Raw genomic sequence first — 27,826 nt, forward strand, 5'->3', positions numbered from 1 at the left:
ATTGTATTAATGAAAAATCCAGTAATCAAAACTCGAAATACAGTATATACAATTATGTACACCAACTACACAAGTCCGGATAGTGCACCAATTATTGTCCGTGGACCACTGGGCCCAAAATGCATGGGCGAGGCTCACACATGATACCAGACTTCAAACGGAGTGAACACTGCAGGGGCATCAGATCGAAATGAAACAGGCACCTCAGGGGGAAGGGAATGGGGGGCACCTCAGCCGGATGAGTGCACAACGCCACTGCTCCACGAGAGGGCTCCATGCCCACTGCCTTATCCTGGGGAGTGCAAAGCCATAGTCTCTCAAGTCTCTCCAGTGGGTGGTTTGCCCACTGCTTTATCCTGGGGAGTGCAAAGCCACAGTCTCTCAAGTCTCTACAGTGGGTGGTTTGCCCACTGCTTTATCCTGGGGAGTGCAAAGCCACAGTCTCTCTAGTAGATGTCTTTCTCCACTGGTTCTGGAGGGGGCATTGTGCCCAGAGTGCTTCATCCTGCCAAGGACAGAGGTAGTGGATGTGATACTCCACTGGTTCTGGAGGGGGCTTTAGTGCCCAGAGTGCTTCATTCTGCCAAGGACTGAGGTAGTGGATGTGATACTCCACTGGTTCTGTAGGGGGATTTGTGCCCAGAGTGCTTCATCCTGGCAAGGACTGAGATAGTGGATGTGATACTCCACTGGTTCTGGAGGGGGCTTTGTGCCCAGCCAGAGTGCTTCATCCTGCCAAGGACTGAGGTAGTGGATACCTTTCTCCACTGGTTCAGGAGGGGGCTTTGTGCCCAGAGTGCTTCATCCTGTCAAGGACTGAGGTAGTGGATGCATTTCTCCACTGGTTCTGGAGGGGGCTTTGTGCCCAGAGTGCTTCATCCTGCCAAGGACAGAGGTAGTGGATGCCTTTCTCCACTGAAAGTGGCGCATCATGGAAGTTGGCCAGGCTCCTGGAACTGACCACCAGGCTCGGACGACTGACCACTGGGGATGGCAGCCATGTCTGCGGTGGTGCCACTGGCTCAGGATGTCGCAAGGCCGCTGGCGGTGCTTGCGGCGGTGTCAGTCGCGGCGGTGCTGGCGGCGGTTTTTGCGGCAGGCTCTGTGGCATCGTTGCTGGTGGCGGGCTCTGTGGCATCAGTGCTGGCGGCGGGCTCTGTGGCAGCGGTGTTTGTGGCGGCCTCTGTGGCATCGGCGCTGGCGGCGGGCTCTGTGGCATCGGTTCTGGCGGCGGGCTCTGTGGCGGCGGTGTTGGTGGTGGGCTCAATGACAGCGGTGCTGGTGGCGGTGCATGTGGCGGTGCATGTGGCGGTGCAGGTGGTGGTCTTCTCCGTCCGTACAGGTTGGCATCGACGTGGACAGAATGTGTGACACTGGTCCATTGTCGGTGCCACCATGCCCTCTCCTGACCTGCCCTTTATTTTCTGGCCCTTCCCCACCTTGGATGGTGGCGCAACTGTCTTTCCACTATCCCCTTTTGTTTTCCCTGAGCCCTTGGTGGTAGATGTTTTTGGCTTCTCCCTCCGGGATGTGGGCAACTTTTTAGCTTTTGCAGGTGGCGGAATGTCTTTGCCCTCGCTCCGTGGCCCACTGGCAACCCTGATGCTTGGCGCACTCCAATAGCCCGCAGTTGCTGGCACCACTGTGCCTGGTGATGTGGTGGCTAAGGTGCTGGGTTGGGACCTGGAAAGCCTGGCCCTAGGGGACGGACGGGGGGGGAGGTGTAGGGAAGAGGTCAATATTATTTAGACACACTGGGATGGGTAGATGGAGTGGGTTTGGGAGTGGAGGAAGAGGTAGTGGTTGTAGGAGGTGTACGTTTGCTGAATTTGGGTGAAGGTGAATGGGCTGGAGGCTGTTGTGAGGTGGATGGTTGTTGGGTGGGTGTGTGCCTGCGTTTGTGTACTTTGGGAGGAGGGCTCACTGATACACTGGGAGAGGACACAGGGGATGTGTGGATGGTAGTGGGGGTGGTGAGTGCACGTGAGCGGTGTGTGGTGATGGGCGTGCTGGTGATGGAGGTAGTGGCTGAAGATGTAGTGCATGCAGGTGTGAGTGGAGACGAGACAGGGAGGGAGGAGGACAACGTGGAGGAGGGGGACACAGTGGAGGCAGTGGATGTTGGTATGTGTGCATGGGTATGATGCTTGTGTAAGTGCCTGTGGGATGTGTGGTGCTTATGTTTGCCAGAGCCACCCTTGTGTGTTGAGTTGTGTGCATGCTGGTCTGATGGTGTGCTTGGGATAGGCTGAGGTACAGGGGATTGGGTCTGGGTGGAGGAAGTTGGAGGGGGGAGGCTGGACACAGGGACAATGGCTGCCATCAGTGCGGAGGCCAGAGCCTGAAATGCTCTCTGTTGGGATGCCTGGCCAGAATGAATGCCCTCCAGGTATGCATTTGTTTGTTGCAAATGCCTCTCAACACCCTGGATGGCATTCAGAATGGTTGACTGCCCAACAGTGAGGGATCTCAGGAGGTCAATAGCCTCCTCAATGAGAGCAGCAGGGCTGACTGGGGCAGGGCCTGAGGTGCCTGGGGCAAACGAGATGCCCACCCTCCTGGGTGAGCGGCCACGGGACACACACTGAGGGGCTGCTAGGAGGGCGGTGCTGGTAGGTGGGGTGGCGGCTGTACCTGTTGATGCGGGGGCACAGAGGGGCCCGCCACTGCAAGGGAGCTCCCATCATAGGAGGAGTCACTGTCGCTGCTGTCACCTCCTGTCCCCGCCGTGGAGCTCCCCTCGCCCTCCGTCCCACTGGTGGCTTCAGACTCTGTTGTCTCGCCCTCCAGGGCCAAGTAGGATGCAGCTCCCTCCTGCTCCGGTGCCACTGCTCATCCGCCTGATGATGCTATTGCACACAAGAACAGGGAGACCACAAAAGGGGGGGGGGAGACAGAAGAAAGACATATTCAGTGCATGTAATACCACTACCATTGGCGGACACTACAGACACAGCAGCACTCTGCACTACGCCATGCACATATAGTTCCTAGATTATTCACATGCCCATGAGGTACAAGGCCTGTGCCCGATTGCTGCACACATCGAAGTCACAGGAGCCTGACTAGGTGTAGATGGCTCTTACCACTGGTGGGGTTGGGGTGCCACATAGCCTGCCTCACAAAGGGTCCTTCCCTACAAAGCTCGCCCTGGCCTACGGTAACCCACTGCCCACCTCCCCCACCCAGACACCTCGTAATGCATGCAGAGTCAGATGGATGTGACGGTACTCACCCCCTTGTGGCTGCTGTGATGCCCTCAAGCGCCCATCCAACTCAGGGTACGCCACCTCCAGGATCCGGAACATCAGGGGGGTCATGGTGCGGCGGGCACCCCTCCCATGTTGGGAGGCCATCCACAGCTGGGTCTTCTTGCTCCAACAGCGAATGTCCTCCCATCTTTTATGGCAGTGGGTGCTCCGTCTGTGGTGGACCCCCAGGGACCGGACGTCCGTGGCGATGACACACCAAATATCCTTCTTCTGGTGGGCGCTGACCTAGAGGAATAGTAGAGGGGAAAAGGAAAAACTTTAACCGTCCGGACCGTCACAGTCATTGGCCCACGTTCACACCCTTGCCATGACGCACATACACTCACCTTCTGATCATGCAGGGCTCAGTCCCCCCCATGTATCTTCCATCCACACCACTCCAAACAGGCATTGCCCATGCAGCATGCTCACAGTGTACTCATCTATTTGTCTGGAAGACCGTAGAGTAGCGTGTACTGGGGGAGGACCCCATCCACTAACTTCTCCAACTCCTCCGAAGTGAAGGCAGGGGCCCTTTCCCCAGACACATGAGCCATCGTTGCTTCCAGACTGAGGTCACAGCAGCACTTGCAGTGTAGGTCCTCTCCTGTCGAAGGTCAGGTATCAAGTGAGTGAAGAGATAGGAAATGGTGGTCATGTCCGGGGCGGTGCGTACCATCACCGCCGGCGTACATCGTCATTGGCTCCTGGGACCCATAGGGTCCAATGTTAGCCAATGCAGGATACCTACCGCGATGGTGTAGAACGCCAGCGCAGTTACCTCATATCCCCTTGTCCCACCTTACAGGTCAGGCAGACGCCATTTCAGGGGGCCACATGGCATAATAATAACTGCGTCACACCTATCTAGGCCTTGCATACACACAGTAACAGCCACATTGTGGATTAACAAATGTGTGCTAATGACATTTTGTAATACCTCAGTGTTGGCTGACTCACTGATCGCTGTTCTCGTCCATAGGGCACATCCGCTGGGGCAGGTGATGAGATGGCGGCATCCTCCGGTGTACAAACTGCTGGTGGACCTGTCGACAATGGAAGAGAGACACGTAATAGTCACCTACAGACTTGATCGTGCAACAATCCATGAACTGTGTGCCCAGTTGGAGCCAGACCTGATATCAGCAATCCGCCATCCCACAGGTATCCCCCATCTAGTGCAGGTCCTGTCAGTGCTCTATTTCCTGGCAAGTGGGTCTTTTCAAACTACAGTGGCCATTGCATCAGGGATGTCCCAGCCAATGTTCTCAAACGTGTTGTCCAGAGTGTTGTCTGCCCTGCTGAAACACATGCGCAGCTACATCGTGTTCCCTCAGGTGGAGGATTTGCCTACAGTGAAAGGTGACTTCTATGCCCTGGGACATATCCCCAACATCATAGGTGCCATTGATGGGACACATGTGGCCTTGGTACCCCCCTGCAGGTGTGAACAGGTGTACAGAAACCGGAAGAGCTACCATTCTATGAATGTGCAGATGGCGTGTTTGGCCGACCAGTAGATCTCCCATGTGAATGCCAAGTTTCCTGGATCAGTGCATGACGCTTACATTCTGAGGAATGGCAGCATCCCTAATGTGATGGGGCAACTCCAGAGGCACCGTGTGTGGCTAATAGGTGAGGACAAGGACCCTATACCCAGTGAATAGCTGTCTGGGTCTGGGGTTGTCCTTAAGGGTTAGTGTGTGTCTAACAGTTGTCCCTCGACATTTGCAGGTGACTCTGGTTACCCCAACCTGTCATGGCTACTGACCCCAGTGAAAAATCCCAGGACAAGGGCAGAGGAATGCTACAATGAGGCACATGGGTAAACTGGGAGGGTGATCGAACTGACCTTTGGCCTCCTGAAAGCCAGGTTCCGGTGCCTCCATATGACAGGTGGTTCTCTCTACTACTCACCAAAGAGGGTGTGCCAGATCATCGTGGCCTGCTGTATGCTGCACAACCTGGCTTTGCGACGACAGGTGCCTTTTCTGCAGGTGGATGGTCCAGAAGGAGGTCTTGTGGCAGCTGTGGAGCCTGTGGACAGTGAAGAAGAGGAGGCACAAGAAGAGGATATCGACAACAGAAACAATGTTATCCAGCAATACTTCCAGTGAGACACGGGTAAGAAGATGTCACTGCCTCACACATCTCATACAATTGTTAGACCTATCATAAGTCTGTCACTTTCACCCAGTGTATGGATCCTGACTTGTCACTTTGCCTTTCCATTTAACAGATGTGGGTCCCACTGTGTGACCTCTGCGATATTACCTCATGGACTAGAGATGTGTTACATCAGTATGTTGACAATACAATTGACATTGCTATGTTCCATAGTTATTGCAAATACACATTTGTGAAAGCACAGACTGACTCCAGATTGTTTTGTGATTCAAGGGTGTTTATTTCAGTGCAGATTAGTGGAGGGGGTTGTAAAATGGGCAGGGGAGATGGTAGAGGAATGTCCATGGTAGAGTCCAGTCTATTTGTTTCACAAGTGCATTGTCCAAAGGGTCATAGGAAGTGGAGATAGGGCAGTTGATGGATGAACAGGGTGACAAAGTGGGACAGAAGGATGACATTCAGGGGGGTCTCATTTTAATGCGGGGGTCTTGGCATTGTTCTCTGTCTTGTTCCTGGATCTCAGGGACTGTTTGCGGGGTGGTTCACATCTGCAGGGGGTGGGGTGCTGGTGTCGTGGTCCTGTGGCAGTGCCTCCTGTCCACTAGTGCCGGCGGAGGTGGTGGGCTGTTCATCATCCAGGCTAGTGTCAGGGGCCCCTTGTTGTGCCACAGTGTCCCTCCTGGTGTTGACAAGGTCCTTCAGCACCCCTACAGTGGTGACCAGGGTGGTGTTGATGGACTTGAGTTCCTCCCTGATCCCCAGATAGTGTTCCTCCTGCAGCCGCTGGGTCTCCTGAAATTTGCCCAGTACCGTTGCCATCGTCGCCTGGGAATGATGGTACGCTCCCATGATGTTGGAGAGGGCCTCATGGAGAGTGGGTTCCCTGGGCCTGTCCTCCCCCTGTCGCACAGCAGTCCTCCCAGTTCCACTGTATTCCTGTGCCTCTGTCCCCTGAACCGTGTGCCCACTGCCACTGCCCCAAGGTCCCTGATTTTCTTGGGGTGGTGGGTTTGCCTGGGTTCCCTGTAGTGGTGGACACACTGCTACTTGACGTGTCCTGGGGACAGAGGGATGGGCCCGCTGGGTGGGTGCTGTGCTGGTGTTTCCTGAGGGGGAGGCTCTGTGGTGGCATGTGCCAGTGTCAGGGGAACCGACTGTCCCGAGGTCCCAGATGGGCCGGGCTGGTCATCTTGATCAAGTTGGACAGAGCTGCTGTCATCAATGTGGGCCTCTTCTGTGGGGGGAGTGGACATGTCTGGAACCTCCTGTCCTGTGACGTTGGGTAGGGGTCCTGCAGGGGTGTAAAGGCATGATTATTGTATCTGTGTGTGCCATCGTGTGCAATGGGTGGGTGACCCTGTACTTCAGTGCTTGCATTCTTGTCTAGGACCTTGTGTGACAATTAGTTTGGGTCTGTGGGGTATCTGTAGTGGACATGCTTTGGTGATGGGTGTCCATGCTTTGGTGTTGCATGCAGGGCTTGGTGTTGGGATCGGTGGGTTGTGATAGTGGGACATTTGTGAGGTGTTGGAATGATGGGGGTGAGAGTGAGGGTAGGGTATGTGATAGCATGCAGGTAGGGTGCGGGATGTCATAGTTAAGATTTGACTTACCAGAGTCCATTCCTCCTGCTACTCCTGCGAGGCCCTCAGGATGCAGTATAGCCAAGACTTGCTCCTCCCATGTTGTTAGTTGTGGGGGAGGAGGTGGGGGTCCGCCGCCAGTCCTCTGTACTGCAATCTGGTGTCTTGAGACCACGGAACGCACCTTCCCCCGTAGGTCGTTCCACCTCTTCCTGATGTCATCCCGTGTTCTTGGATGCTGTCCTAATGCGTTGACCCTGTCGACGATTCTGCACCATAGCTCCATCTTCCTAGCAATGGAGGTGTGCTGCACCTGTGATCCGAATAGCTGTGGCTCTACCCGGACGATTTCCTAAACCATGAACCGGAGCTCCTCCTCAGAGAACCTGGAGTATCGTTTAGGTGCCATGATGTGGTGTGGGTGATGTGTGAGGTGGTGTCGGTTGTGATGTGTGAGGGGATGTGTTTGTGTTGTCTGAGGTGCGTGGATGTTGTGTAAGTGATGGTGTTGTGTGCCTGTGGACGCTAGTGTTTTTCTGGTGGTGTCTCTCTCTGGCGTGGTATCAGAATTCTGGTAGTAAGGGTTTGTGGGTGATGTGGGTGTGTGTTTTATATTGGATTGGTTGTGTGGGAGTGGTGTGTGTATGTGTATCAGGTGTGTGTATTTCGATTTGTTCAATGTAGTTGTGTTTTGTATATGTGTGTGTATTTTGAGCGCGGCGGTGTGTACCGCCAATGGAATACCGCGCCAGAATATCACTGACCTTTGGTGTGGAGGACTTGTGTGGGTGTCTGGATTTTGGCGGATTCCGGACTGTGGGTCGTAATAGCTGTAGCGGAATTCTGCCGCCGCAGCGGTGTGATGGCAGTCTTCTGCACGGCGGTAAGCGGGTTTTACCGCCAATGTTATAATGAGGGCCTATGTGCCAAGGTGAATGTCGGAAAATCTGCAGCAACCCCATGCCGCCCACCAATTCTTACAGTCCAAGCTACGCCCCTCCCCATTCTGTTTCAATCATCCAGAACACATGACTGAAATAGATGTGGCCTTTCTTCTGCAGTAGTGCATTTTCTGTAATATTGCCCTTGCCTTTTATGTGCTGAGCTTTGTTCATCATTTTAGCATCAATTTTCATCTGTTGCTCGACTTGCTGGTTTGAAGAACACTGCGAAAAACCTATTTGCTCAGGTTTGCACTCTATGTAGTAAGTGCTTTCTCTTCTTACACCCCCAGATAACAGGAGCCAGCTTTAATTCCTCAACCTAGTGAGGATGGCTTGCCTCGGAGCCTGCAACTCCTATTTCAACAAGAAAAGTAAGCCTAATTTTTCTAAATCCTCCTCTAACACAGCAATGTGCCTTTTACTTACAAGCCAAGCGCACGCCAGAAAGAGATATTCCGTTTGAACAATAAATCACGTTCAGAGTGCCTTATAATATTTTCATGTGATCAATTTTGCACTTCTTTCAAACAGAGAGCGAGAAACACTTGTTAGCTGTTTTTTTCCAAACCCTCGGTGGCTCTTTTGGTGCCTTTTGTCTCAAGAGAGAGGCTGCCTCTTGGCAGCTAAATAGGCAAGAGTTAGATTTAAAAAAAATAAGTAATATTTGTGTGTGGTGATCATAGTGGTGCAATTGGTGAGAATTTAGTGCCACATGTACAAAGCAGTTTTCTAGTCGTACCGTTTGCGACTAGAAAAATGCTTTTTGGGATGTACAAAGCCCAAACTGCGATTCAGTAACTTGTTACCGAATCGCAATTTGAGTTTTGCGATTCGATATTAGCGATATTATTCCTAATACCGAATCTATTTGGCATGTAGGATTGTTTTGTGACCGTGAATGAGGTTGCAAAACAATCGCAGTTAGCACCAGTTTCAAATTGGTGCTAACCCATTCGCAAAGGGGAAGAGGTCCCTAGGGGACCTCTTCCCCTTTGTGAATGAATGCAAAAAAGTTTTTTTAAGAGCAGGAAGTAGTCCCACGGACCACTGCCTACTCTTTAAGAAATGAACCTGAAGCGTTTCATTTTTTTTCTTTTTAAACGCAGACCGTTTTCCTTTAAGGAAAAAGGGCTGCATTTAAAAAAAAAAGATTACTTTATTTAAAAGCAATCACAGACATTGTGGTCTGCTGACACCAGCAGGCCACCATCCCTGTGATTTGTGCGATTCCCAGTGCGTCACAAACTGTGGCATACCTCATTGTTATTAAAGAGGCAGGTCTATTTTTCGACCCACCGGGAATCGCAATTAGGAAATTGCAATTCCAAATATTCGTATATATGGCCCTTAGTATTTTTCAATCTCATCTTATTAGCACACGCGCTATTTTCCAAATTCCTGATAAAGGTAATACTTCCCACAGATTGAAGACTGCTTCCCATTAGATCCAGGAAGTGGGGGGATTGCATTCGTGGAAAAGAGAGGTAGAATGCTGAGTCAAGGTTTGCCAGATCAATATATGTAGGCTAAATTGGTGGGTGAGATTTTAGGCACCAGGTATTGCGGACTAATGGCCAGATGTACGACCCAGATTTTGCGACTCATTTTTGAGTCGCAAATTGCAAGTTGCAAACCATACGTACAACAGTGTACCTCACACTGTTTGCGATTCCCAATAGGGTCACAAATGACCTAACTCATTAATATTCATGAGATGGGTCTCAATTTGCGACCCCATTGGGAATGGTTGCACTCACACGGATGGTTGCCAGCAGGCCACCATGTCTGTGATTGCTTTTAAATAAAGCAGTTTATTTTTTTAAATCCAGCCGGTTTTCCTCAAAGGAAAACGGGATGCATTTCAAAAAACAAAAATGAAAAGTTTTCTTTTCATTTTTTCAGTGTAAAATCAGAAAAAAATGTTCTCTACCATTCACAAAGGGGGATGGGTCCCATTGGAACCTCATCCCTTTTGCGAATGGGTTTGCACCAATTTTTACATTTGTGCTAACTGCGATTGTTTTGTGACTGCGTTCTCGTTCACCAATCAATCGCACATCGCACTGTGTCTCACAATTAGGAAGGGAACACCCCTTCCTAATTGCGTCTTGCAAACCCTGTTTGCGATTCTGTGAAGAGATTACAGAATCGCAAAATTGGGTTTGTACATACCAAAATGCTTTTTTCTTGTTCAAACCACCCAATTCTGTGAATCAGGCCATTTGCGAAAAGAAAAAAGCTACGTACATCTTGCCCTTAATCCTGAACTTCAGAGCACGCCCACTAGTAGCCAGGCTAAGAACACACCACTAATTTCTGCAGGCATTCAGGCACTCAGGCACTCAAAGCAATCACCTGCCAAGTCATGCTTTAAAACATAGTTAAAGGTGAAAAGTTTGAAACACAAGGCCAAATAATGTTGTCCCCGCGATTCATTGTGAGTACATTTCTACTAGGCCTGGCACAGTTGTTTTTACAGGTTGGCAAAGTGTATTTACTAACTATGGTTTACTAGATTATATAGCAGCGTTTCACCAGTTTCGTAAAGTCACACAAGCGTGGCACCCTAAAATGTACTCACATATCTTAGGGTCACACTAAATATTTCCTCTTCAAAGAACAATGGCTTTTGTGATAAACCTCCCTCACAAAACGCATGTACAAAACACGCCTGCAATGTGTTTATTTCATGCTTATTTATTGATTGCCACCTTACTTGTAAAGTAATTTTGTGTGCTTATTTTACAGCTTACCCTCCCAAGTGTGAGAGAATGCCTCGAGGCAGGCTACGCACTGTGGCTTATTATGGGAGGCTTGCATTAATATTATCTCGTCTGAATAATTCATTAAATGAAAATTAAAGTTCTTGAAAAAAAAAAAAACAGAAGCAATAACATTGGCAAGCAGTTCAATACATATTACATACAAATCTGGAAATAACAACAACGTCACTTGAAACAACAATAGTTAAAGCTATATTGTAAGTAAATATGCTTTAATTAAATTTGTTTTTTAAGTAGGGTTTTTCCAATATGCTCTTTTTTCCTTATTTCCTCAACTTAAAACATATTGGGGGAAAAGGGGAAGAAACCACTTCGTACCATGACACCATTAATTTATGATAAATAATTTGCCTTTCCCCCATTCATTTCTTTAACTTTCTTAATCATTTTAAGGATGGCCAACGTTTTTAAGTCGAATACTACTAGACAGCACAGCTGTCAATTTTGCTAAAGACATTTTTGGGACATTCTGAAGCTTTCCTTGGAATGCGTTTCACCAATTGTTTATCATTGCCTTTGTGGTTCGTTACGCACATTTGCTTGCTTTCAACTGCTGGCTTTATTTGTGTAGGCTGTCCAGCTTGAGTTTGTCCCTTCCTTTGAGCATAGTCTGTTTACAAGGGCCCCTTGTAATATTCCATCAGTGCTCCTTTTTGTAAATAGGCCTTTACATCTTGTTCTTATCTCATCACATTTGCTGTGCATTCAGAGACAGAGTTCAAATGTCAGGCTGTGTCTTCTGAGAACTTTCTCTTTATTTTTCTTTCGCTGACATAAAAGTGAGAGAATTTATGTGACAATCATGCTGGTTACTGGGGTGTGCTGAAGGAAGGCTGTAAAATCTTATTTTGTAATATCACAAAACACAATTTAAATATCTGTAGATGAACTGTGCAGATATTTCAGAATATATCTGAATTAGGAAAGCACAAGCAAAGCACATATTGTGGTAATTCTGAAGTGTGGTGCAAACAAATATTTTAATTCAATCAAAACACATCAATACTAGATGACAAGTACACACATTATTATTTGTGCGCTGTATAGGTTTCCTAGTAAAACTGTATGTCTGTGCAAATGTAATGGTCATTTCAATTGAAAAGATGTTGTTTGAAATGGCAGTAGGTTACCACACCATGCATACTGCACTGTACACCACTCCACTCTGCACCACTCCACCCCACTCTATGCCATTCTGTATCACTGCACTCTACTCTGTATCACTCAACTCTACGCCACTGCTCTTTACGCCTCTCTACTCTACATCACCCTATACTATGCCAAAACACTCTGTGCTACTCTATTGTGCACGAGCGCACTCTTTGCTTCTGCATTCTACACCACTTCAGTCTAGGCCACTCTACTCTACTGTGCACCACTCTACTCTGCATCATTCCACTCTACACAACTTTACTCTGCAACAGTGCCCTGTATGCCATTGCACTCTGCTCTAATGCCCTCTATTCTGCACCACTCCACTGTACATCAATGAACTCTATGACACTATAATCTACTCTGCACCACTGCACTTTATGCCACTGCACTTTATTCTACTCTACACCATTCTACCCAGCACCACACCACTCTACCTTGCATCACTTCAATCTACACTACTTCACTCTACTGTGAAACAATCTACTCTCTGCCACTATACTCTACACCACCATGCTCTATACCAATGTACTCTACACCACTTTACACAAAATCAATGCACACTATGCCAATCTACAACACTATATTCTACTCAGCAACACTCTATGCCACTGCTCTCTATGCCAGTCTAATTTACACCATTGCACTCTACATCACTGAACTTTATGCAACTCTATTCTACTTTGTACCACTGTACTTTATGCCACTGCTCTCTACACCACTCTACTGTACTACTCTGCACCACTCTTCTCTCTGCCTCTGTACTCTATGCCTATGCACTCTGCGCCACTCTACTCTTCACCACTCAACTCTACAACACTCTACTTCGTAACACTGCCGTCTCTGCCACTCCACTCTACTCTATGGCACTCTAATATACTCTGCACCACTGTACTCTATGCCACTGCACTCTATGCCACTTGACTCTACCTTGCACCACTCCATTCTTCACCACTTCACTCTACTCTGAAACAATGTACTCTATGCCACTGCACTCTACACCACCACACTATACGTCAATGTACTCTACACCACTTTACTCAAAATCAATGTACTCTACGCCACTCTAATTGGCACTGCACCCCTGCACTCTATGCCACCCTACTGTTCGCCAGTTCACTCTACTCTCCACTACTCCACTGTACCCTGCACCACTCCACTCTACACCACATCTCTGTATTCTGAAATAATCTACTCTATGTCACTGCATTCTGTGCAACTGCACTCTGCACCACTGCAATCTATTCAGCTCTACTCTGCCCCACTCCACACCACTCTACTCTACACCACTTTACTCAGGACTGATGCACTCTATACCACTTCACTCTATGTCAATCTACTCTGCATGACTGAACTGTACTCTGCTATACTTTATTCTGCAATACTATACTCTATGCCACTGAACTGTACATCATGGTACTTTACACCATTGCACTCTATGTCACTGCATTCTATGTCCCTCTATTCTTCTTGACACTGCTGTACTCTAAGCTACTGCCCTGTACACCACTCAACTCTATGCCACTCTGCTTTATGCCACTGCACTCTAAGCTAATGCACTCTGCAGAACTCTACTCTACAACACTGCACTCTTTACCACTGAACTCTATGCCAGTCTACTCTGCTCCCTGCATTCTATGTCAGTCTACTCTACACCACTCCACTTCACTCTATACCACTGCACTCTTCACAACTACACTCTACACCACTCCACTATATGCCAATCCACTGTATGCCACTGTATTCTACTCTGCACCACTGCACTCTAAACCACTCTATTCTACACCACTGCACTTTATGCCACTTTACTCTACATAACTAAATTCTGCCCTTCGCCACTCCAATTTACCCTGCACCACTCCACTCTACGCCACTTCACTCTACTCTGAAACAATCTACTCTATGCCACTGCATCTACACCAATTTGTTCCACTCTGCACCACTCTACTCTATGCCACTCCATTCTACATCACTCCATACCTTATTCCACACTACACCACTGCAGTCTGCGCTGCACCACTCCATACTGCATCATTCTAGTCTATGCCACTTTACTCTGCCTCTCTGCACTCTACGTCACTGCACACTACATCAATGCTTTGTACACCAACTTACTTAAAACCAACACAATATACGCCACCGCAATCTGCACCTGTCCACCTTGCATCCTGGCACTGTACGCCACTATACTCTTCTCTGCAGCTTTCAATGCCACTGCACTCTCTGTCACTTCACTCTAGGCCACTCTATGACACTCCACGATACTCCACTCTGACACTCTACTTGGCTAAACTCTACTCCACTCTACTTTACTTCACTCTATGCCCCTCCACTCTATGCCCATCTGTTCCATTCTTTGCCACTCCACACTGTGACACTTTCATCTTGGCTATTTCACTCTTCGCTACACCAGTGTAGCAAAGACATTCCACTCTGTGACACGCTATGACACTCTATGCCACTCCACTCTACGACACTCTATGCCACTCCACTCTGACACTTTACTCCACTCTACGCCCCTCCACTCTATGACCCTCCACTCTTCAACATTCTGTTCCACTATATGCCATTCTACAATCCTGTACTTCACTCTATGATGCTCCACACAACTCCCTCTATGCCACTCCATGCCACTCTACTACACTCCACGGTATGCCACTCAACTTTACACCACTCTACTCTATGCTACTTCGTTCTATGACATTCCACTCTATGCCACTCTATGATACTCCATACCACTCAACTTCACAACACTCTATGCCACTAAACAGTACATCCCTCTATGCCACTCCAGTCTGTGAAAATCTACACCGCTCTATGCCACCCTACTCTACACCACTCTACTCCACTCTACACAACTTCCTTTCCACTACTCCACATTACTTTACTCCACTCTATGTCACTACACTCTGCTCTGTGGCACGTCACTCTACAACACTCTATGCCACTCCACTCTACGACACTCTATGACACTCTATGCCACTCAGCTCTATGACAATCTATGTCCTTCCACTCTACAACACTCTACTTCCTCTATGACACTCCACAACACCCTAAGCCACTCCACCCTATGCCGTACATGACACCACCTCTCTTTATGCCACTCCATGAAAATCCACTCTACACCACTCTGCACCACTCTGTGTCACTCCGCAAAACTCTATGCCACTTCATGACACTCCACTCCACTGTACTCCTCACCTCACCACTCCCCTTTATGCCAGTAACATTTAGCCATGTTGAACAGTATCCATGCTGGTTTATAACATGGGTAAAACACATTGCAAAGCCAATTGCTCTTACATAGGCAAGACCTTTTGGCTTTGCCAAGGCTTGTTCTTCTTTTCCCTACTTCCTAGAACTCAGCCCACACTCCCCTCTCTCTTTCCCTTGCTTCTGCCACATATACACCACACTATACACTGAGTCATGGTTTCCCTTTCCTGCCATGCTTATTAGTACCCTCACTCCACGCACTGTTTATTTGATGCCTGAAGCTGGTATCCAGTAGCCTCTCTGTAAATTCCTGAGTTAAAAAACATGTCTTCCTATTTGAATCCTTCACTTTTATCAGACATTATTGTTAGGTTTTGCTCTCAATTTATCCTTATTTCCAGTCTTTGTTCTTACTTAATGTAGCATTTTAAAACAAACTGTCATGCCCTATGCTCATTTTCCCCACATTTCAAAGTGTGTGGTGGACTGTACATTTATGTTTATGTGTCCTCACCCTGCCCCCGACCAAGCAAAACAGACATATCTAGTCATATCAGAATATATGCCTAGAGTCTGGCGCCTCTGAGGGGTCAGGATGGATCAGGCACTACCAGAGAACTCAGTCTATTACTTCCTAACAAACAAAACATCACATAAGGGCAATGTAACTCCTCCTTTCGCCACCTACAATCAGAAACCACAGAACTAAGTAGAGATCAGCACTTAAATCTGTACATATAGTCAAACCCAACATCGATCACAGGTGTCGGGGGGATGCTAGAGTTGATGCTCTACTCAATGACTAGTTATTGAACTTAGGATGTGGGGGTTACTATTGTGGACGGCTCAGGCCAAAAATGGTTTCACGCCACATTGAATTTAAGATCCATGATGTCGCATTTGAAGCCTACTGCTTTTTTCGGTAAGTACTTTACCAAATGTTCTCTTTTTTGCACTTTGTGAGGGTGGGCTAAGAAGTTACTGCAACACACCTCTCCTTGATATTTAAACAAAGATGGCTAGTTACCTGGCAGGTACCACAGTCAACTCTCCAATCCCAGCGGCGTGTTGTCTTCTGTCCTACTCTCTCACTGATCTTTTTGCGGTCTGGGCTTGCTGTTCTTCAAATCAGTACTCAGGAAGCCCTTACCCCAAAAAGTATCTGCGAGGGAGACTGTCTTCCGATCTTGGAGGAAAAACAGCAAAGTCAAGAAGACGAAAAGACAGAAAGGACGTAGGGTAAGAATATTTCAAACCTGCGTTACCAGACTAATACGTTATCTTTTAAAGCCATTTCTCTTTAATGAATGACTGACATTATAAACCCGTTCACTTTACTCGTTTTGTGTGGTTGGTCTGCCTAGTGGAAATGTATCGTTTAGTGAAGGAACATTATTATCTGCTGAAGCCGATTTAATGCGTCCCTTTATATATTTTTTTTATGTTATATAATGTACTCGATTTCTTGTTTAAGGTGAGACATACTCTACATGAATTTTTCAAATGAACTGAAGTGATCAATGTAAGTCAGTTTTGAGGTGGGTATGATGCAGCCTTTTCATTAGATGTTCTGTAGAAACCGAAAAATAACTCGAAGCCCTCTATATGACCTCTAGCAGGTGTTTAGAGGGAGCTCACGGTGTGAAAGAGAGAGATGAAAATCCTTACATGGTTACTACCTGTCTATTTCCAAATTCCCCGATTGGTGGTACTTCCTACGCAATAGAGAGATTATTCAAGGTGGAGTGCGTTCAGTCCCCCGGCTTGTTTCTAGTCTTGACTTCTTCCAGACAGTGGGAGTCTGTTGATGTCTATAAACTTTATCCAGATTGTGTGGGTATGCCAAAGCTTATAAGCCTCTCGAGTGTTAGTGGGTATGCTGAAGTCCACAGTCCTTTTCAATGTAAGGTCCCAACATACAAAATCTACAAGGCTCCTGTAGGTGGTGTGGGCATGTTCAGTTCCATAAGCCTTTTCCAGATGTATGGCCATATTAAAGTCTACAAACCATTCCCAGATGGAGTGAGCATGCTGAAGTTCACAGGCTTTCTCCAGATGGTGGTGGTGGTGGGGGGTGCTAACATATAAACGCTTTTCCATGAAGGCTACCAACATACTGTTGAAAGGTTAGGCTTAAATTTCTAACTGGAGTAATACGTTTATCCGCTGGGAGTTGTGTGGGACACATAAGGCCTGATTATGAACTTGGCGGATGTGATACTCTGTCAGAAACATGACGGATATCCTGCACGCCTTTTTACAAGTTCCATAGGCTATAATGGAACTTTTAATACGACGGACAGGATATCCATCACGTTTGTGATGGAGTATCCCATCCGCCGAGGTCGTAATCAGGCCCATAATGTTCATGATACTTCAGTATGGTTATTTTCCTAGCACTGGGTCTGGTCCAAGGGTAGGTCAAACATTTCAAAGCAGTAAGGTGAAGTAGGATAAACAGGTGAATAACATTTGAGAAAATTCTAGAAAAAAATATTTTTGGATTGAGCACATTTGAGAAAATGTGGGGATTATCAATATCATACTAGAACATAGAGCTAGGAATGCTATAAACATAAACTAATTACATCAAATAGCCCACTAAAGAGGTAGGGTGAAAGGTGGACTAATAATAAGGAAATATAGAACTTAACTTTAAAAAGAAACAAACAAGGAGATCGAAAGGGTAGCAATGAGAGATCGACAATTTTGAGGCTACTGGGCGGACAGACTGCTGCATTTGTCTTCTTACATGGCAGGTCCAATCGCGTGTTTCAGTGATTTACTGCAAAACACTGAAAACCAATTATATGACTTTGCTGCAAGAAAAAATAGAGAAATGTGTGGAATAGTCCGAGGAGCAAAATACCGTCAAGCCCTGGGAGCTTAGGGCCCATCTTCCCTAAGGCGCAACACCAAAGTCGAGCAAGATTTGCCTCAGTTAAAGGTAGAGCTGGTCGGGTCTATGGATGCTTGTTTGGAGTCATCGGCTTTTAAACCTGCAAAGGTTGAAGGAGTTTTTATCACAGAGGAACTGACTCCTAGCTATCAGAATTTGACCCTGCTTTTGGGAAAAAGGTCGAAAGCTGCTTGGTGTTTTCAACACATGGCAGCTTACACGGTTAAACTTTTAAAGGTTGGACATAGATGTAGATGAAGCAGGATCAAGGGAGACAATTACAGCAGCCACTAGGTGGTGTCATATGCTGAAGTAGCCTCCAAATGTACATTACATCCATTCTAAACGAAATGGCTATGCTTCTGGAAAAACTAGAGCGAAGCCACATATGAAGATGGTGATCTAGACCCCACAAAATCTTCACCCAAGTGTGCAAAGGGATAACTCATTTCACTTGAGGTTGCATACTGTTGTGAATCCTGGTGGTTAGTGTAAAACGCTAATTATCAGGTGGACCCCCATCTTTGGCAATTGCGACCCTGGAGGAGGGTGCAGGCATCTTCAGTTGATGCAACTCTGGAAGCCAGTGTACCACCTCCTCTCAGTTGGGCACTTTGGGTAGCCGCAGTAGCGCTAGGCCCACTGGGCTGATCACATGAATGCCAAGCCTCCCAGTGACAACATGGTGACAAATTCTTTACATAGCTCATGATGAGAGCTGCTACAGGAAACAGGGTAACCCTGCATACTTTGGGTCAGGGCAAGTTTAGCTCTCTCTCAGCAGTCAGCTACCTCTGAGTGCTCCACACTGCTGAAAATGCTGGGCTTCTCTACTTTGACAGTCTCTCCTCCTGCAGGGCCAAGCACTTTCAACCCCTCAGCTTCTATAGCAAGTTACAGTTTTAGGTGGTGTCTCCTGACCTCCGAGAGATTAAATACCAAGTAGATACCACCCTGATCAGACAGCAATTCTGCAGGACACCTCTTTCAAGGCAGTTTAAACTAGAACAAAGTGGGATAATTTAAATCACAGTTCCCACATTTATACACATTTTCCAGACACAAGATGTGGATCCACTGTCTCAAAATTCAGAAGTGATCTGTGTTGGTCCACTTTCAAATGCCATTTCTAGGCTGCTCTCTAAACAGAACCGTTGCACAAAATATTGTTTTTGAAGCAGGGAGCAATGGGGCTTTATTCAGCAGAAGTATTCAAAACATGGACACAATGAAGCGTGAGTTTTCTGCACCTGGCTGCCATCAACTTCCTGAAGCAGTAATTAGAGACTGACAAACGAGCCGGCCCTGTCTAGAAACTTCTCCACCTTGATCAACAAAAATTGCAGTCCATTCCTTACCCCTTGCATTAACAGAATATCAGTGCTCCAGAAGAACTATTCAGCAGCCTTTTGCTAAAAGGGCTCTCATGGAATTTCTAAGGGTAGCCATGTCTGTCTCCACCTCACTTCCATATCTGGGCCTCTACCCACAGGAATGCAAGTAATACATTACCACTGTCATCTGAAGCTATCCTCACCCTACCATCATGTGTCATGTTAAAGGAGGGGCATTTGAAATCGATTCTACTAGCTACAGTACTCACACTCACACAACACACACAGTCATGCCACCATACAGATACTACAGATGCATTTGACTTATACACTGCATATCATCACATGGTTCTGTGTTTTTCCTAACAAGTGGAACTTTACACAAGAGGGATCAATAGACTCTGTTGATGCTGACAGCGTATTTTAGACGCTGCACCTCGTCAAACACTTGGTTTTGTAGTGATATACATATTCTGGGACATGACCCTTTCCTGGGACCTGACCCTTTTTTCAGGGTCATCCCCAAACTTTTTGCCTCCTTCCGTCTATTTGTTCGGACCAGTTCTTGTTGGCTTTAGGACTCTGGGCACTTTACCACTGCTAACCAGTGATAAAGTACATATGCTCAGTATTGGTGAATGGTTTATCCCTGAATGGCATACTTGATTTACTAGTAAGTCCCTAGTAAAGTGCACTAGAGGTGCCCAGGGCTGGTAAATCAAATACTATTAGTGGGCCTGCAGCACTGGTTGTGCCACTCACTTGAGTAGCCCTGTAACATGTCTCAGACCTGCCACAACAGTGTCTGTGTGTACAGTCTTGCACTTACAATTCGATCTGGCAGGTGTACCCACTTGCCAGGCCCAAATCTTCCCGTTTTATACATGGAAGGCACCCCTAAGGTAGGCCCTAGGTAGCCCAATGGGCAGGGTGCCGTGTATGTTAAAGGTGGGACATGTACCTAGGAGTGAAATACTACCAAATTTGGTTTTCTTTGTTTCAAGGCCTATCTCACTCATAGGTTAATATGGACACTGCATGTAAATATCCTGTAAGTGTAGTTTCCCTTTGGGGGCAAATAGAAATATGGAGTTTGGGGGCTCTGATCTCACAATTTAAAAATACATCTTTTGGTAAAGTTGTTTGTTAGATTGTCAGTTTGAAAATGCCACTTTTAGAAAGCGGGCATTTCTTTGCTTAAACCATTCTGTCTCTCTGCCTGCTTGTGTATTCCCTGTCTGGGTCAGACTGACAGTTTGGCTGGTTGTGAATCTCCACTAGACAGTGACACAAAGGGAGCTGGGGGTAGCCTGCATATCCTGATGGGCCATCTGGGCTAGAGTGGAAGGAGTAGTGGTAACTTACACCAGAAAGGGCTGTGTCTGCCCTCACACAAGAACGTCTCCAACCCCCTATTGCGAGTCTGGAGCCAGACCTGGGCAAGGCAGGATCTTGTGAAAAACAGAGACTTTCCTTTGAAGTTTGCCTACTTCAAAGGCAGAAAGGGGTATAATTAGTGGACCCAAAACCCCAGATTTTCGGATTACTTCTGGACTCAAGAGGAACCTCTGCCAAGAAGAAGAGCTGAAGAGCTGGAGCACGAGAACTGCCCCTTTGCCTGTGACTGTGCTTTGCTGGGTTGGCCTGCAGTAGCTGCACCTACCTGAAAGAGGACAAAGACTGGACTTTGTGGTATATTCCTGCTTGTGAAGTGCATCCAAGGGCTTGGACTTAGCTTGCCTTCTGTTTTGAAGAATCAGAGCCATCAAAGACTTCCTCTGCCAGCACCTGAAGTCTCTGCTGAGGCTCCTGCCATGCCAAGTGGTACCCTATCCAGTCTCTGGGCCCTTGAAAGGTGAAGCTGGTAGAACAAGGACTGAAATCCACGCAAAGGAAGCCATGCACAGAAAAGGTCTATGTACCACCTGTAACGCGGTTGCAAAAACGACGCACCACCCACCTCATGGCTGAAATCAATGCACCACCTGCAGGGCGTCTGGGAAATCGATGCATCACCTGCATCGCTTCTGGAGAAACGACGCAACGCCCGCTTGCGCCTGCTGAAAATGATGCAAACCCCTTGTAGCGCATTTTTTCCATCACCGTGTGGCTGGATTTTGCACGCATTATCGCTGGTCATCAAAATCAATGTAAACCCCACCCGGACCCGAAGTACCCCCACCCAGAAAATGACACACAGCCTCACTTGCGAGTGAGAAAATGACGCATCACTGACTTTTTCAACGCAGGCTCACTCATGTGGCTTTATTGTTGACGCAAACTAGGTACTTTGTGAAACAATGTTTCCATTGTTTTCTATGGAGTAAGATTCTATTATTTTAAAAATTCATAACTTTACTTGTGTATGTTGGAGTTTTGTCATTTTGGTCTGGTTTGATTTAGATAAATACTGGCTGTTTTTTTAACTGTGGAGTCCATTTTGCATTTTTTTCACTGTTACTGTGTGTGTTGGCACCAATACTTTACACTTTGCCTTTGAGATAAGCCTGATTGCTTGTGCAAAGCTACCAAGGGGTGAGCAGGGGTTATCTTAAGTGAGTGTCCCCCTTGCGTTGACTAGAGTGAGGGTCCCTGGTCCCTGCTTGGACAGAGTGCCAACTGACTGGCAACCAGAAACCCATTTCTAACATATATACATGGTTGGCTAGGGTATGCACCTAAGCCAGGCAGAACCCACCCACTCTAGTCAGGGCAAGGGAGATACACATCCAAGATTACCCCTGCTCACCCCCTTGGTAGATTGGCACGAGCAGTTAGGCCTATCCCAGAGGAAATGTGTAAAGTGTTTGCACAACACACACAACACCCGTGACGCACTATCCCCACCACAAAGGAAACACAACACCAAGTTATATGAAAATATACTGTATTGTACACAACGCAATTATTAGACCAAACACAACATGTCAGTAATATCCTGCTACCCAAGCAGTTGTCAGAACGTTACACATTAGCTACTCTGCAGAACTAGCAGTAGTCACATATAACACACAGGTTACTTAGTATTCTGCAGCATAAGCAGTAGTCAGGAATCACATTACTACACAAATGCACTTGTCATAGGAATCTCATAAAAGCCCATATCAGAAACATTATAAAACATTTGGCAAATCAGGAAAACATATTAGCAGAGCATGTCCATAAAAGGAACCGTAGCATAACATATATGTAGCACAAGCACAGGTTAGCATATAAATCCATAAAGTCCATATTAGGAACATAAGAAATAGGGATGCTCGTAGACAGTACGTATTCCTTGATGAAAGGCACTTCCAGTGCGCAGAATCAACAAATGGGGCCCCTGGCGCACCACTGCGCAAAATGGGGGCCCTACGGTAATAAGGGGAGGAGGGGGGTGACACGCACCCCCTCTGGGTTCATAATGCGCCCCTCCTGAGGCCTGCAATCTCTGGGGCCCCCCGGGCCTACACTGGCCCTCCAATGCCCCAAAACAACAATAGGTGTCCCAGTGGCGCGGGAAGCCTCCGATGAGGCTTCCACTCTACCCGCCACCAAGATATCTGTATCGGGCCCCTTCTGGGGCCCATGATCACCAGGGGGCCACAAAGGGGGACCATCGGCGTGGGGGCCTCGGACGAGGCGTCCACCCCACCGCGGTCTCTGCCAACACAAGAAGGGCTCCGTTGGGGCCAGAGGGGGAGCCTCCAATGAGGCCTCCTCTCCCCCGCCCGTCCACAAAGATAAAAGGGGGCTCGGTGGGGCAGAGAGCCTCTGATGAGTCTTCCTTCCCTGCCCAGCTTCCAAATGGAGGTTGCAGCCCGCCCGGGCCATAACAAGCAGAAGGCACCAGAGTGGGTGCCTGCTTGTGCCCCGGGGACGCTCCTCAAAGCATGCTTGACCCCGGGGGCACCGTAGGAGTGCACTCGCTCTTTTTTCCTACTCCATGGTGCCCCAGGGGTCCACGGCACAGCACGTCACTCGCGCTTCCACAAGGCAACCCGGGCTGCGGCGGTGAAGTTTGAAGACATCGCAACAAGCGCTTGGCCAAGCACAACGCCCGGGTCGCGGAGGTGATTCTTTTGCGGCAACAAGCGCCTTCAGGCGCTGGGGGCAGTTTTCTCTGCCACCAGAACATGCTTTCAGAGCGCTTTATCAATCAACAGATGAGCCCTCTTCCAGGGGCTAGGTTCATGAAGAAAAAGCACTCTTCATGGGCTTTATGCAATTACAGGGGTCAGGGGCCACAGCACCCTGCCCCTGGGGGACAACAGTCCAGTACGAAGGAGCACAGGTGGCAGGGCCCAGCAGCAGGGCAGTGCAAGGGGGATGCAGGCAGATGGCAGTCTCTTCTAGTGACCCAGCAGGTCACAGGTCAGCACAGCAACAGCAGTCCATGGCGGTTCCTGGGGAATCCCTCCAGCAGTCTTTATCCCTTTCCAGGTAAGTTCCAAAATGTCTCCCAATCGTGGGGAAAATTCCCCTGTACTTATACTCAGTTTTATAGTGTGTATTAGTGTTTCTCCCATAACTGAATGTTTACTGCAAACAGGGAAACAAGGCATCTTCTTCAGGGCTATTGTATAAGATGCAGTGCATGCTCTAAATGATATTAGCCTAAAGGATATTGCACACACGGAGAAGACAGAACCTGCCCAAGGATGTGCATAAATACCGAGCGCAAATACACGGAGCTATACTTTATCTTGTATAGTCATGGAAAGAAGGGAATTCGTCATCTGGTCCAAGGTGAACAAATAGGGACCCAGAGGCCTTCTGACGCATATTCTACTATTTGGACTTTGTGAGGAAATATATTCCACCTACACCAATGTGAGAAATGTGTGGGGAAATATTCCATCTACACCAGGTTAGGAATGGGATTGTGAGCAGATGTCTTCACTGCTAGTCATCTCTACGGACAACCTAGTTTGAACAAATGGAGTCAAGATTCTTCTGGCTAATAAGTGGGGCAACATAGGGCATTCTATGTCAACATATTTAGTAGAAAATGTGATGGATTGACAAATAGAGGTGAATGTCTATAAATTACAAAAATAGCAGATGCCAATGAACAACCACCAGGAAGTTTAAACCCAAGGCGGATACGTTTTTTTTTTATTGTGATGGCAAAGTGAAAACAGTTCTCTTGTTTTCAAATTGATGAATTTTCCAATACAAAAAACAGATTGACAATTGTGATATTGTAAGGGTGTCCCCCAACCCTGGAGCTGTTGTAAAGCTGTTGCAAAATTATGATAGAAACTAAACCTTTTGTGAATAAAACTCAGTTTGAATCATGTCAAATGAAAACAGTTATTTTTGTAGGGTCCAAACTAGACCTCTTCTGGTGACAGCAAGAGTGCCAAGATGGAGTTCGGAAGGAAGCCACCTTAAAGATGCCACTCACGAACTTTAAAAAAGGCAGTCTCGTCCAAACAGCTCAACAGGTCACTGATGAAGAAAAGATCATACCAGCAAGAAACAAGGAGAACACAAGGTTGAGTTGTCTGCTGAAAGGTCCCAATCAAGGCGGCATATGACTTTGGTGTACTATGGCCCATTTACCCTGCCTCTAGGTCATCGTATTTACTGGGGTAAGTCATCATGGCTCATAAAAAACTCAAACACACTTATTAGAAATGATGTTGAGGACTCAAAAAGAACATTAATTGCAAAAAGTGTGCAAGAATTGTCAAGAATATATAGGAATGGGTGGTGGCTGTAGGTCTTGTGCATTGTGTTCAAACTGTGCCATCAGAGAAACATTTGTTGGGCTTCTCTCTGTCTGTAGTCAGACAGCCTATTATCTCATTTTCTTCATTCATGACATAATCACATGTCCCCTCGGTGATGCTGTATCTGAGACTGAACTCTCCCATCGGATCTATCAACTCAAATATCCTGTTCCTTTTGCACTACTCAGACACACTTCTTTCTCTATTGTTTCTCTACTGTACAGGTAATGCATTTTATTTCTTTTTATTGAATTTCTATAGTAACAGCCAAGTAACAGCACAACAAATGAAAAACAAAATTACAGCGACAGCACAAAGGCGACAGTGGAAGTATAATTTAAAGAGGATCTCAATGTTGCATAACACAAAGCCAGAACAGATGAAACAGCCATTACAAAGGAGGGGCAGAGGGGGCTTTATGCCCTGGTCCCCTCGCTCGTGCCACAAATCATTTTCAATAATTAAAATTCGGTCCTGGCTAGTAAATTTATAATGAAGCAGATAACAGCAGACACCTAAGTGGCGCTAGACGCTCAAGCTTCCTGTTTATCGGCGCTAGACGCTCAATCTGTCTGTTAAAGGAAAATGTTCTTCTGTCAGGTAACATTTTTTCTCAGTGTGAGGAGTGAAACACCGCATGAATTGTTTTACCTGGGCCGCACAAAATCTGCGGACTAGTCTAGGTGAAGAATCGGAATTAAGTTAGTGGGAAAGTCCTTGGGAGGGCAGTGCATGGACGTCATTCAGGGGTCGCAGCTGCAACCCCTAGAGTCAGAGGTGGCAACGTCAGTGCCAGGAACACAGTGGCAGCACGCCCTTATGGGCGTGGGTTGGGGGTCCTTTCTCTTTTTTTTGCATTACACTAATAGTAAATAATTATAATCATTCACTATTAGTAAATAAAAAATGGCGAACAATAAGCTGGACTCTGGCCCTCCCTGGCAGCCGAGGTAAGTAAAAAATGCTTTGAAATGTATGTGTGCATGCTTGATGGTGAATGTGTGTTTACATTAGAATATGTGTGTATGTGTGAGTGAAATTGAAGGTCAAAGGGTGTGCGATGTCACTTCCGCTACCCCTGGCATTTTGGTGCACTGACGTCCATGGGGCAGTGACAAGAGAAGAGAGCCGAAGCAGAATGAAGAGGTCTAGAAATAACACCCCAGAGCTTGGGAACGAAGTGTATGAAAAAACAAGGAGTGAATGAGAAGGAGCGTAAGGAGTGGTCAGCATAAATTGAGAAGCAGAAGGAACATTATAGTAAATCTAAAGAAGAGTAGAAATTGAGGGACTTATGCCAAAGGCATGCTTGAAAAAAATAAAATGAAATAGCATAGGCAGGGAGGGCAATGCGTAGGGAAGAACATTTGTATAGAAAGTGAGTTTACAGAAGTAGTTAGATTGAAGTGGTGTTATAGAAGAAAGGGACTGAAAGACATTAACCAAAACGATTTCACCCAAAAATATTTCCTGTATTCCGCTTTCTGCAGCATAAAATTAAGGGGGTCATTACGACCCTGGCGGACGGCGGTAATTTGGGGAAAGGTACTGCCAACAGGCTGGCGGTACCTTTTCCCAAATTATGACATTTGCGGTTTGGCTCAAGCCAAACCGCCAATGTATCACTCCATCTGCCAGTGTGGTAACGGCCGCTGGGCTGGAGACTTCGGTCTTCAGCCAAGCGGCTGGCACAATCCCACCCTCGGGATAATGACCCTGCCTACTGCCATGGATTTTGTGGCAATCGTACCGCCACTAAAACCATCGCAGTAGGCACTATCATTCTTCCCCTGGCACTGATAGGGGTCTCACCCATCCCCCTTCCCCAGAGTCCTCACCCATCCTCCCCCTCCCTCTCCTTCTCTCCCCCACCCCCGCACATTTACACACCCAAACGCGCACACATACACACTCATACACAAACGCATACCCACATTCACCCACACATGCACACATACATACCTACACATTGCAACACACACTAACATACATTGTCGCACACATGCATTCACAACATACATGTGCACTCACATTCAGTCATTCACGCACGCATTCCACACGACTCACACCCGCCTGCACGCATACAGAAACAGACACACACACACCCACACAACACCCCCCCACACACACACACCACACACACCCCCCTCTCCTGTCAGAGAGCCCGACTTACCTACTTGCAGGGGGTCCTCCGGCAGGAGAAGGAATGCGACGCTGCTGCCAGCAGCAGCGTCCGCCAGCAAAACACCACTAAGCAGTATCATGGAAAATGATACAGTAGGCGGTGTTTTGTTGGGGTGATGCTGCTGCTGGCAGCAGTGCCACCTTACCGCCATCCGCCGCCATGACTGTCAATGGAATTCCACCAGCCTTCTGACGGAATTCCATCTACGGTCATAATGTGGTTGGCGGCTGGTAGCCACGGCGACAGTATGTTAGCGGCTGTCGCTGTGGCGGTAGGCGGCATTTACCGCCAATGTCATAATGAGGGCCTCAGTTTGTAATGGACACTCTTTGATATATTTAGTACATTCATCGTGAATAAATTATTATCCTGGAATTGACAATAACATGCTTATTTAAAAAATTGAATGAAGCATTGAATTCTTAACATTGGAATATTGATTACAAATAACCATTGATATGCAGATTTTTTTATTAGAAAATGGGATGCAAGATTGTCAAAAGGAGATTGAGTTTTTTATGCTGTGCAGCGGCACTGGAAATACATTTATTTTGCAACAGTTTTTGTTACTTTTGGAACTTGACCGTTGAGTCACCACGGTTCGGTTTCAACTGCAAGAAAATACATTAAAATAT

At 47.2% G+C, this 27,826-nt stretch overlaps 1 long non-coding RNA gene across 1 annotated transcript in view; it reads left to right on the forward strand.

The window, feature by feature from the left end:
• The window catches only part of LOC138288576 (uncharacterized), a 155,630-nt gene that overhangs the window by 112,195 nt on the left and 15,609 nt on the right, over positions 1-27,826 (forward strand). The window contains exon 2 of the long non-coding RNA XR_011202469.1: positions 8,196-8,276. This is a non-coding gene — a long non-coding RNA (uncharacterized lncRNA). The remainder of the gene's footprint in view (positions 1-8,195; positions 8,277-27,826) is intronic.

Source organism: Pleurodeles waltl, chromosome 4_1 (genome assembly GCF_031143425.1).
Source record: "Pleurodeles waltl isolate 20211129_DDA chromosome 4_1, aPleWal1.hap1.20221129, whole genome shotgun sequence".
NCBI classification, from domain to species: Eukaryota; Metazoa; Chordata; class Amphibia; order Caudata; family Salamandridae; genus Pleurodeles; species Pleurodeles waltl.